The sequence below is a fragment of the Trichechus manatus genome, unplaced genomic scaffold (genome assembly GCF_000243295.1).
Source record: "Trichechus manatus latirostris isolate Lorelei unplaced genomic scaffold, TriManLat1.0 scaffold00109, whole genome shotgun sequence".
Taxonomy (NCBI): domain Eukaryota; kingdom Metazoa; phylum Chordata; class Mammalia; order Sirenia; family Trichechidae; genus Trichechus; species Trichechus manatus.
Genome location: NW_004444045.1, coordinates 4097931 through 4111251, shown reverse-complemented (window position 1 = coordinate 4111251; position 13321 = coordinate 4097931).

Genomic DNA, 13321 nt, shown 5'->3' with positions numbered 1-13321 from the left:
AGATGGCCGCTTGCAAGCTTTTAAGACCCTAGATGCCACTTACCAAAGTAGGATGCAGAACATTTTCTTAATAAGGTTTGTTATGCCAATTGACCTAGATGTCCCCTGAAAGCATGGTCCCCAGACCCCCGCCCCTGCTACTCTGTCCCTCAAAGTGTTTAATTAAGACTTTCTGATACCTAACCAGTACTGGAAGTTTATTGAGTCTGTTAATATGTTCAGTGGGAAAAAGGGACTCAACATAGACCAGTTGAAGGTAGTTTCTGGGGTAAAAATAAAACAATTCCATATTTATATCCTAGTAAGCTGAGAAATTAAAAAAAAAACTTAAATTAGCATAATGGTGGTGATGACTAACTCTGTTTGCGAGCACTCAAAAATTCATAGTCAAAGAGAGGAGACAGTCTCAGTTAACTCTAGGACAATAGAGGTATGGATAAAATGCTAGAGGAAAACAGAGACAGACCAGATTTATTATGATTGGAGGTAGAGTGCTACTCTGATGAAATGAATTTGAGAGAAGGAAAAAGAAGTGGGCTTTCTAGGTACAAGGACAAAAATTAACACAAATAGAAAGTGAAAAGTGTGAGTAGTCTGCTGTGGTGGTGGGAAGCTGGATAGAATTCAAGACCTTCATCATCAGGCTTGACCTACTCTTCCAGCTTTAAGGATTGTGGAGTTTATACTCATAGACAATAAGAAGCCACTGAACATGTTTGAGAACATATTATAGCATATTTTGAAGATATTACTCAGGCAGTACTGTTGAGAAGGTGTTAAAGGAGGAAGAGACCAGAGAAAGAGTGGCCAGTTAGCAGGATTTTGTGATAGTTCCTTTGAGAAGTAATGAGTGTCTGAAACAGAATGTGACAATCAGAATGAAGATCAGGCAGCAGCTCTGAGTGTTGTTTGAAAGAGACTGGGTAGGGTAAGAGCTGGTAAGAAGAATAGTCAAATATGACTTTCAGCTTGGTCTGTGAAATAGGTGATAATGCTATGAAGCAGGGGAAAGGAAAGAGATTTGTAGGAGAAGAAGAGGAGAAGGAAAATAATAATAATAGCCAACATTTATTAAGCATCTACTTTGTGCCAGCCTTGATGGTGCAATGATTAAGAATGCGGCTGCTAACCAAAAGGTCAGCAGTTTGAATCCATCAGCTGTTTCTTGGAAATCCTATGGGGGCAGTTCTACTCTGTCCTGTAGATCGCTATGAGTCAGAATCAACTCGACAGCAATGGGTTTTTATTTTTTTATTTTATGTGCCAGATACTTTTATAAGTGTTTTATATGAATGAACACATTTAATCTTCACCACAAATCTATGAGTAGGTACTATCAATATCTCCATTTTATAGATGAGGTTAGATAAAAAATTTGATTTGTTATATGTTAAATTTAAGGTGCCTATTGGGTCTCTATAGGGTTGATATGAGTCGGAATCAACTTGACGTCAAAAAGTTTTTTATTTTTTTAAATTGGATAATCAGATAGATGTGCAGTAGGGTTTTGGAAATCACAGTCTTGAATTTAGGAGATGAGTTTTGGGTGTACATTTGATAGTATTTATTATATAGCTAATCTTTGCACCCTGAAAATGTCTAAGGAGACCATGTACTCTTACAACACTGAGGCAGACATTGCCAAACTGGGAAGTCAACACAAGGAACAGGGAGGAAAGGGTATAGAAGAGACTGCCAGCTGCTCGCCACTCACTGTAATCCATGTTCTCTCCTTTCTGGGAGTTGACACTTCCCAGCTTCTCTTGCAGCTAGGTGTGTCTGATTTCTAGCCAGAGGAATGTATGAGCAGAAGCTATGTGGCTGTATTCATACAACCTTCACACAGGCTTTTCCATGCTCCTTTCCCCTTCCAGATGCCTGGGATGGAAACCTCCAGAGAGACCATGGAGTCACATGCTGTTGACAAAGCCTGTCAGCCTGGGTCTTTGAGCTACTGTGTAGAGCAGAGTATCACTCCACCTACCTCTCAACCCTATGGCTTGAAATTGCCCTGGGCTGTTGGGTGAGCAAGAAATTCATGTCTATTGTATTTGAATCATTATACATTTCTGAGTCTATTTGTTATGGCAGTTACCTGCCTTAACCTAAGCAGAAAGAACCTACAAAAAACACTAAGAAATGTTAAAGAGGGGCGAGAATTATTTCCATCCTGTACAGTTGCATTTTATTCAGAATTCATATTTCCTTCACAAAGGAAGCATGTACCTAGGTTAGACTGGTGGAATAAATCAATAAAGTGGCTTCACTTATTAAAGATTCCTCCCAAAATAGAGAAAGAGGGGTGGATCAATATACTAGGGTGAATTTCTTTCTTTCTTATTGTTTTCCCAAAATCCCTCCCCAAACTTCTGATCTGAACTGCTGTAATATAGCCTTGAATGAGGAGCAAGTCTAGAGTGAAACTTTCCATCACGGGCAGCAGGGACAAGCTCCTTGCTTCCTCCAAGACACCTGACTTGCACTTGTTTTGCTCTGTACAATATATCAGGGTCCCCTTTCTTTGCAGGCACAGCACAAAGTGAAGGTCAATCAGCACATAATTGTAGGAACAGTGCTTTGCTGAAAGCAGACTTCATTACCCTTTGTGAGTGCCACCTGATATTGACTGAGCCATCATAAGAAGAAAAACGCTTAATGCACCCTGCAGACTTTGCAATGCAATGTAGTGTGATCACCATGTAGAAAGTATTAGAGCTTTGGTCAAAAATGAAGCACCTTTCCAATAGCATTTTGCACAGGAATATTGTAATGGGATTTGCAGACACGAAGCACACTGTCCAAATCATCAAGACACACATTTCAGACATTTTCAAGGACTAGCTGGTAAGTGATGATTCAGACAAATGCCTTACTGCAAATTCCAGCTCAAGCCACCTGCAGCTTTTAACTACGTGTGTGTGTCCCCCCACTAGAAGAGACCCACAGAGTTTGGACAGGGAAATGAAATGCCAAAGGGACCATTAAATAGTCCTCACCCACTTGTAAAATTTATATCCTCTGCATTAAGATAAGCTCAGATGGCAAGACTTAATGGCCATTTAAATAAAACAAAACCTCACACATCAAGAAAGCCCACCTTGGAAATAAGACCTAACTCACAGTGAGCTCTGAAAGAGAAAAAAATTGGACTTATCCCCCTCATCAAGCCTATCTGAGAGACAGCCAGTCTCATAAATTTCATATCAACTTAGTTTGGCCTCTAAACCAAATCTGCTGTAATGCTATTTGTAGATATAGATTGCTGTCTTTTTCATTACAGTTATCAAATGATGCATTTGCGGCTCAGCCCCGAGCTCCCTGACCCATTACGTGGATTAGATTGCCCATTGCCTTTGTCCGTTTGGTTTTTGCTTTATCCTCAAATATTCTACCCTTTTATACTATGTATACCGTATGCATACGTTATTACGTATGGCATACACATACACATGCCTGCAATCCTCATTAGCCCGGCGATCCCAGCCCTTCTGTTTTCTAAGAGGACTGTGTTCAAATCTCTTATCAGAGTCATCAATTCTTCCCTGTAGCAGCAGCAGCAGCTGAAATCCTTTGGGAAATGGCATGTCACAAGCCCAGCTCAGGGCTCCTTGTTGAGCTACACTCAGCAAATTGGAGATCATGCTCCCTATTAAGCTCCTGGCTGGTGCATTCTGGTAGATTCATTTTCAGGAGCAGTTTGTGCCCCCATCCCTTCTCTGTCTTGTGCATGATAATCACTCCTCTAGCCCACAGGAGCTGCAGCAGAAAAAATTGGCTTGGGATAAAGTCCTGTCGGTATTATTAGCATGAAAATAGATGCTCTTGTATGCTTGGAAAAAAAGTTAAAGGGGAAAAAATAAAAGGGGAAGACAAAGACCAAGGTTTCATTCCTAACCCTTGAAGCCAAAGGACAGCTCCGGCAAGGCTTGCTGTAGACAGTCAGCCACCATTATTGGCCAAATATTTATTGAGGGTCCATCCTGTGCTGTGTACTATGCCAGATATTGGGGATGAAGCGGTGGGCAAGACAGATGCTCTTAGCAGCAACTCGTCAAGGAAACATATAGTTAAGCAAGTAATTTTAGTGAAGGGGAGTAGCAATTGCTGGGTTACGTGTGTTTCTTATATGAGCATTTACAAGGCGCATCTAACCTGGTGTAGGGGGATCAAGGAAAACCACCTTGAGGAAGAGACATTTAAGTAGAGATCTTGCAGAGAAGTTGCTGTTGTTTTTAGTTGTCATCGAGTCAGCTCTAACTCATGGCCACCTTATAGGCAACAAAATGAAATATTGCAGTCCCGAGCCATCCTCACAATCTTTGGTATGTTTGAGCCCATTGTTACAGCCACTGTGTCAATCCATCTAATGGAGGGTTTCCCTCGTTTACTCTGACCCTTTACTTTACCAAACATGATGTCCTTTTGTAGTGATTAGTCTTCCTAATATGTCCAAAGTAAGTGAGACGAAGTTTTGCCATCCTTTCTTTGAAGGAGCATTCTGGCTAAACCTCCTCCAAGACTGATTTGTTCATTCTTCAGGCAGTCTATGGTATATTGAATATTCTTTGCCAACACAGTTCAAAGAAGATTTATTTTCCTAGGAGAGCTCTGTGTTCTTGGTAGGCAATAAGGAATATTTGGGAGCTTGTTTCCAAGATGGCCAGCATCAATCTCTTTCCCTCTGTGCACAGGCATGCCTTTCTTTCATTACGAAATGAAGTATATTCCCTTCCCTTTGAATCTGGGTTAGTCTTGGTGACTTACTTGACCAATATAATGTGGCAGAAGTGATGTCCTTGGGTGTCTAAAAACATCTTTGGGGAAAGCCAGTGACCAAGTAAGAAGTCCAACTAATCTGAGAACGTCTGTGAGAAGACCACATTATGTGTAGAGATCTTGGGGGGTGAGGTGCTATGTGGAGAGAGTGTGAGACTGATTGAGAGTGCCTGAGAATAGGTAGCACCAAGGCCCCAGGCATGTGAGTGAAGAAGCCATCTTGGAAGTGATCCTCCAGGTCCAGCTGCTCCAGCTGATGCAATGTGGATCAGCCACAAACTGTCCAGCTGCCTCTTTTCTGGATTCCTGACTTGCAAAATAAAATGTTTCTATTAAGCTACTAAATTCTCAAGAGGCTTTTTAGACAGTAATACCTACCTAGAAAAGAATTGGTACCACTGGAGACTTGGTACCCGATGAACTACACTTGAGGAGCCTCATCTGTACCTAGACCTAATTTAGACGATAAGACTCTGGACTTTAAGCCAAGCCTGACGCTGTAATGGGGTGAGAGTTAGGGGTCTTGGGAGAAGTGAGTGTATTTTGCACGCGTGAGGGATGTGAATCATTAGAGGCCAGAAGGCAGATTGTGGTGACTAGTCTCTAAAGATGGTCCTTCAATGAGCCAAGCCTACCTACATTCCTGTCCTTACATAGCCCTTTCCCTTTGAACCTGGGCTGGCCCTGTGATTAATTATTGACCAATAAAATGTGGGAAAAGTGACACTGCATAACATCTGAGGCTAAAAGCCTTGCAATTTCTGCTTGGATTTCTTAGAATGTTTGCTCAGGAGACACTCCCTCTTGAAACCCAGCTGCCATGCTACAAGAAGCCCAAGCTTCATGGTGGTCTTCTGTTGGGCACTTTGATTTAAAGCCCCAGTTGAGCTCCCAGCCCATGGCTTTAACCAGCTTTAAGGATAAAAGGAACTAACTTAATATTCAAATATCAGGGTGTCTCATGGAGTCCAGGATCAGGAATGCAGATGGCCCCAGGAATAACAGAAAGAAACATTAAGACTTACCACAATCATCTCTGTCTTCATTTCTCATTTGTTCCTCTCAGTTTATCTTTAATTTTTCTCTTTCTTCAAATTGGATGCCTCTGTTTCTTCTGTAGACAAGGCATGAAACATATCACAGAGTGCTCTGAGTTTCAGAGCCTATGCTTCAGGCAGTGAAAACATACTGGCTTTAAGCTCTGCTCTCAAGTCCAAAAATTGTAAGAAGGAGTTCTGATTGGCTTACTTCAGATGGAGGGTTAAGGCTGGGCCAATCAACTGTAACCACAGTGTGACAGTTAGGTAGTATAGAAAGACTGCTCCTGTGGTAACTATGTGAATGGGGACTCTGGGGTATAAGTGAGGGGTTGGGGGTTACAATCTCTAGAAAATCCAAGGAAACTGGGCAGGCAAACAATGAAGCTGGTATAGAAAGACAGATCAAAATTGTGGGTAGGCATAACATGCTCACTATAAGACTATTTCTCCAGGAACTGAGTGCCCTCAATTCTGTTTAAGTATCCATCTATTTAAGCCTTCTTGGCAGAGACATTTATTCAATCATAACTCAGACTTTACCTAAATTCTCAGTGATGACACTTTCTCTCCTACAAGCTCGCAACTTGTAGTTTCACCTGCTCCCAGAATGACATCTGAGGATGAATGAGAACACAGCCCAACCCATCTTCAGACCTCTTCTTCATGGACCATCACTGTTTGTGCTCTTGGCCTCTCACTCAGTGTTCCCTGGGATTGAGGAGAAAAGTGTGGGAGTAGTGTCACAAAGAGCTACTTTTGCTATTAGCATGTGCGGTAAATTTGCTCTGATGTTTAATCACCCATGGAAACCATTTGTTTAAGCAATTAAAATTTTGGGTGTAGAGCATTTCTAGGGATTAATGACCAGGTGGTAAAAACTGACTGCTTATAGCCTTGTCAAGGACTGTTTATCAGCAGGAAATGACTTGCCTCAAGGTGACTGATGATATTTACTTGGAAAATTAGATGAACAAAGGCACAAATTCCTTTCAGGTAATTCAAGGATGGAGGTATAGTGAAAGCATTTCTTGGGCAAGATTAGCTTCTGTGTTAGCTATTAGAAGGATTTCGCCTTTGGTTTTACACATAGAGGTACTCTTTATGAGTATGCTCTTCTTTAATTATACCATAAAGGGTTGAAATTATCAAATGAGAGAAAAATTTTGGCTTATCGATGCATGAAATTGCAGTGCAGATATCTAACCCAGCAGGACGATGAGGTTGTGTGATAGAATGGAAAGAATGATGGACTGAAATTTGGGGACCAGGGTTCTAGACTTGACTCTGTCATTCCTTATCTTTGTGAATGTGGAAAATTCACTTCACTTCTAAGTTTATTTATGTACAAACTGAGGGGTATGGAATAAGTCATCCTGAAGGTAGTTCTATCTCCGCCATTTTACAACTATAGCTGCAGCCTATTATCATCCAAGCATCTGGAGGAAATTTGATGCAATCAGAAATGTGATGTGCTTGTGTAATGCTATTTTTCTAAGGCTGTCAAAGAATTCTGTAACTTACTTTGATGACTGATGGAGTTGTCTGTGAAATACTACACTTCTCACTTTCTTTTTTAACATTTTATTGTGCTTTAGGTGAAAGTTTACATAGCAAATTAATTTTGCAATGAATGATTCCTACGCAAATTGTTTCATGACATTGGTTGCAATCCCTGCAATGTGTCAGCACTCTCCACATTTCCTCCCCAGTTTCCTTGTTTCCATTTGTCCAGTTTCCTTGTGCCTCCTTGCCTTCTCATCTTTGGTATTGGGAAAATGTTACCCTTTTGGTCTTGTATAGTCTATTATTCTAAGAAGAATATTCTTCATGGATGTTATTGTTTATTTTATAAATATGTTATTTGGCTGAAAGGTGGCCTCTGGGAGTGTCTAGTTTCAAATTAGAAGGTTGGCTTAGAGCAATAGTCTTGGGAGTTCCTCCAGTCTCCTTCAAATCAGTAAGTGTGGTCTTTTTTTTAATTTGAATTTTGTTCTACATTTTTTACCCATTCTACCCAGGACCTTCTATTGTGATCCTGGTCAGAGTGGTTGGTTGTGGTAGCCAGGCACCATCTAGTTCCTCTGGACTCAGTTTAGAGGAGGCTGTGGTTCATGTGGGCCATTAGTCCTCTGGCCATTAGTCTTTGATTTTCTTTGTTCTCCTTTGTTCCTGGTGGGAAGAGACCAATAGTTGCTTCTTGGATTGCACTTGCCACACTTCCCACTCTTGCCAATATTGTCTCAGTGCTTGATATGCCCACCCTCTATGCTGCTCTTCAATAGGTCCTGCCCTTGACAGCCCTTACTACTAGCAAACAGGAAAGATTAATCCCTAACCTCACAATCATTGGAAAAGTTTTACTTCATGAACTGTCAGATTTGGAGGAAGTTTCTGAATAATGGATGGGCTACTGGCAAAGGAGTTGATTTGAATTAGGATAGTGTAGTATAGGGCCTTGGGAAACTCATGATGCTAGAAGGGGAAGCATGGAAATGGGGACAGTGAGACACACTGCCTATTTTACAGTGAAATCTGTACTGCCAGAGCAGGAGAAATGGCCCCTTGTTAGAAAAAGGAAGTCAGCAACTGTCATGGATTGGATGGTGTCATGGATTGAATTGTGTCCCCAAAAATATCTGTCAACTTAGCTAGGTCATGATTCCCAGTATTGTGTGATTGTCTACAATTTTGTCATCTGATGTGATTTTCCTATGTGTTGTAAATCCTAATCTCTGCTAGTGGTGAATGAGACAAGATTAGATTATTTTACAGAGGATTAGGGTGGGATATAAAATGCTTACTGAGGTCACATCCCTGATCCAATGCATAGAGAGTTTCCCTGGAGTGTGGCCAGCATCCCCTTTTATCGTACAGGAGATAAAAGGGAAGGGAAATGAGTAGAGAGTAGAGGACCTCATACCACCAAGAAAGCAGTACCAGGAGCAGAGCACATCCTTTGGACCTGGCATCCCTGGGCAGAGAAGCTCCCAGACCAGGGTAAGATTGATGATAAGGACCTTCCCCAAGATCCAGCAGAGACAGAAAGCCCTCCACTGGAGCTGACACCATGAATTTGGGCTTCTAGCCTACTAGACTGTGAGAGAATAAACTTCCCTTTGTTAAAGCCATCTACTTGCGGTATTTCTGTTATAGCAGCACTAGATGACTAAGACAAATGATATCGCCCCAAAAGATGTGTTGAAATCCCAGCCCCTGGTACCTGTGAATATGACCTTGTTTGAAAACAGGGTCTTTGAAGATGTTATCAGTTAAGTTAATATGAGGTCATATTGGGGTAGGGTGGTTCCTAATCCAATATGAGCGATACCCTTATAAAAGAGAAGAGATACAGACACACAGAGGGAAGATGGCCATGTGATGACGAAGGCAGAGATTGCAATTAAGCTTCAACTGCAAATCAAGGAATGTCTTGGACTACTATAAGCTGGGGAAGACAAAGATGGAATTTCCCCTAAAGCCTTCAGATAGAGCATGCCGATACCCTGAATTTGTACTTCTAGCTTCCAGAACTGTGAGACAATACATTTCTGTCATTTTAAGTCACCCAGTTGTGGTACTTTAATACAGCAGCCCTAGGAAATTAATACAGGAGCTAAGGTCTCCATGTTGGATTCCAGGATGTTGAAGTTCTCTTCTCAAAGTACATTTATAGTGTATGAAATATGAATCTAGGAAAATCGGAAATCATAAAAAATGAAATGGAATGCATAAACATTGGTATCATAGGCATTAGTGAGCTGAAATGGACGGGTATTGGCCATTTCAGATTGGACAATCATATGGTCTACTATACCGGGAATGACAAATTGAAGAGGAACGGTGTTGCATTCATCATCAAAAAGAATGTTTAATATCTGTCCTGAAGTACAGCGCTGTCAGTGATAGGATAATATTTATACGCCTACAAGGAACACCAGTTAATATGACTATTATTCAAATTTACCCACCAACCACTAAGGCCAAAGAGGAAGAAATGGAAGATTTTTACCAACTTCTGCAGTCTGAAATTGATCGAACATGAAATCAGGATGCATTGATAATTACTAGTGATTGGAATGCAAAAGCTGGAAACAAAGAAGAAGGATCCATAGTTGCAAAATATAGCCTTGGTGATAGAAACGATGCCAGAGATTGCATGATAGAATTTTGCAAGACCAACGACTTCTTCATTGCAAATACCCTTTTTCAAGAACGTAAATGGTGACTATACACGTGGACCTCACCAGATGGAGTACACAGGGACCAAATAGACTTCATCTGTGGAAAGAGAAGATGGAAAAGCTCAATATCATCAGTCAGAACAAGGCCAGGGGCCGACTGTGGAACAGACCATCAATTACTCTTATGCAAGTTCAAGATGAAGCTGAAGAAAATTAGAACAAGTCCACGAGAGCCAAAGTACAACCTTGAGTATATCCCAGCTAAATTTAGAGACTCTCTCAAGAATAGATTTGATGTGTTGAACACTAATGAACGAAGACTGGACGAGTTGTGGAATGACATCAAGGACATCATACATGAAGAAAGCAAGAGTCATTAAAAAGACAGGAAAGAAAGAAAAGACCAAAATGGATGTTAGAAGGGACTCTGAAAGTTGCTGTTGAACTTTGAATGGCTAAAGCTAAAGGAAGAAATGATGAAGTAAAAGAGTTGAACAGAAGATTTCAAAGGGCTCCAGAAGACAAAGTAAAGTATTGTAATGAAATGTGCAAAGACCTGGAGTTATAAAACCAAAAGGGAAGAACATGCTTGACATTTCTCAGGCTGAAATAACTGAAGAAAAAATTCAAGCCCCAAGTTCCAATATTGAAGGATTCTACATGGAAAATATCAAATGGCACAAGAAGCATCAAAAGAAGATGGAAGGAATACACAGAGTCACTGTACTAAAAAGAATTGTTTGATTTTCAACCATTTCGGGAGGTTGCGTATAATCAGGAACAGGTGGTACTGAGGGAAGAGGCAAGATTAGGTTATCTTAAAGAAGATTAGAGTGGGATGCAACACCCTTACTCAGGTCACAGCCCTGATTCAATGTAAAGACAGTTTTTCCTGGGGTGTGTACAAGAGATAAAAGGAGAGATAAGTGAGCAGAGAGACAGGGATCTCCTACCACAAAGAAAGCAGAGCTCGGGGCAGAACACATCCATTGGACCCCGGGTCTCTGAACAGAGAAGCTCCTATATCAGGGGAAGATCTATGATAAGCACCTTCTCCCAGAACCAACAGAAAGAGAAAGTCCTCCCTGGAGCTGGCACTCTGAATTCAGACTTCAAACCTCCTTGACTGTAAGAGAATAAATTTCTGTTTGTTAAAGCCATCCACTTGTATTTCTGTTATTGCAGCACTAGACAACTAAGACAAAAGCTAACACTTATATTGTGCTCACTATGCTTCACTTGGAGCCCTGGTGATGCAGTGGTTAAGAGCTATGGCTGCTAACCAAAAGGCTGGCAGTTTGAATTCACCAGCTGCTGCTTAGAAATCCTATGGGGCAGTTCTACTCTGTCCTATAGGGTGGCTATGAATAGGAATCAACTTGATGGCAACGGGTTTGGTTTTTTTGGTTTTATGCTCCACTAGAAGCCGTGGTGGCACAGTGATTAAGAGCTACGGCTGCTAACCAAAAAGATTGGTAGTATGAATCCACCAGTCACTCTTTGGAAACCCTATGGGTCACTTCTACTCTCTCCTATAGTGTCGCTATGAGTCGGAATTTACTTGATGGCAATGGGCATGTTCCACTAAGCTACACTGAAGGCACTGGTGAAAAACAAGGCTCTAGGAATTGACAGAATACCAATTAAGATGTTTCAACAAATGGATGCTGCACTGAGAGTGCTCACTTGTCTATGCAAAGAAATTTGGAAGACAGCTACCTGGCCTATCCACTGGAAGAAATCCATGTTTGAACCCATTTCAGAGAAAGGTGACTATCGTGGATTGAATTGTGTCCCCGCAAAATATGCATCAACTTAGGCCATGATTCCCGGTATTGTATGGTTGTCCTCCATTCTGTGATTGATATAATTTTCCTATATATTGTAAATCTTAATCTCTGTCTGTAGTTAATAAGGCAAGATTGAATTATGTTGAAGAGGATTAGGGTGGGATATAACACCCTTGCTCAGGTCACATCCCTGATCCAATGTAAAGGCAGTTTCCTTGGGCTGTGGCCTGCGCCACCTATTATCTTACAAGAAATAAAAGGAAAGGGAAGCAAGCAGAGAGATGGGGAGCTCCTACCACCAAGAAAGCAGTGCAGGAAACAGAGCATGTCCTTTGGACCCAGGGTTCCTGTGAGGAGAAGCTCCTAGTCCAGGGAAAGATTGATGAGAAGGACCTTTCTCCAGAGCCAACAGAGAAAGAAAGCCTTCGCCTGGAGCTGATGCCCTGAATTTGGACTTTTAGCCTACTGTGAGGAATGTCTTGGAAGAAGTACAACCTGAATGCTCCTTAGAAGCAAGGATGGCAAGATTATGCCTTACATAATTTGGACATGTTATCAGGAGGGATCAGTCCCTGGAGAAGGACATCATGCTTGGTAAAATAGAGGGTCAGCAAAAATGAGGAAGACCCTCAATGAGATGGATTGACACAGTAGCTGCAACAATGGGCTCAAGCATAGCAACAATTGTGAGGATGGTGCAGGACCCAGGCAGTGGTCGGTTCTGTTGTGCATAGGGTTGCTATGAGTCAGAACCACCTAGACGGCACCTAACAACAACAACAACAGTGAGGAAATAAGTTATCTTTGTTAAAGCCATCCACTTGTGGTATTTCTGTTATAGCAGCACTAGGTAACTAAGACAGTCACCCAACAGAATGTGGAAATTATTGAACAATATCATTAATATGACACAAGTAAAATTTTGCTGAAGATCATTAAAAAGTGGTTGCAGCAATACATCAACAGGGAACCAACAAAAATTCAAGCTGGATTTAGAAGAGGCCATAGAATAAAGGATATAATTTCTGATGTCAGATGGATCTTGGCTGAAAGCAGAGAATACCAGAAAGATGTTTACCTGTGTTTTATTGACTATGCAAAGATATTCACCTGTGTAGATCATAACAAATTTATGGACAACATGTTTTAGAAATTTTTTTATTGTACTTTAGATGAAGGTTTACAGAACAAATAGTTTCTCATTAAACCGTACACATATTTTTTCGTGACATTGGTTAACAGCCCCACGACGTGTCAACACCCTCCCTTCTCAACCTTGGGTTCCCTATTATCAGCTTTCCTGTCCCCTCCTTCCTTCTAGTCCTTGTCCCTGGACTGTTGTGCCCATTAGTCTCATTTCATTTTATGGGCCTGTCTAATCTTTGGCTGAAGGGTGACCCTTGGGAGTGATTTCATTACTGAGCTATAAGGGTGTCTGGGGGCCATACTCTCGGAGTTTCTCCAGTCTCTGTCAGGCCAGTAAGTCTGGTCTTTTTTTGTGAGTTAGAATTTTGTTCTACATTTTTCTCCAGCT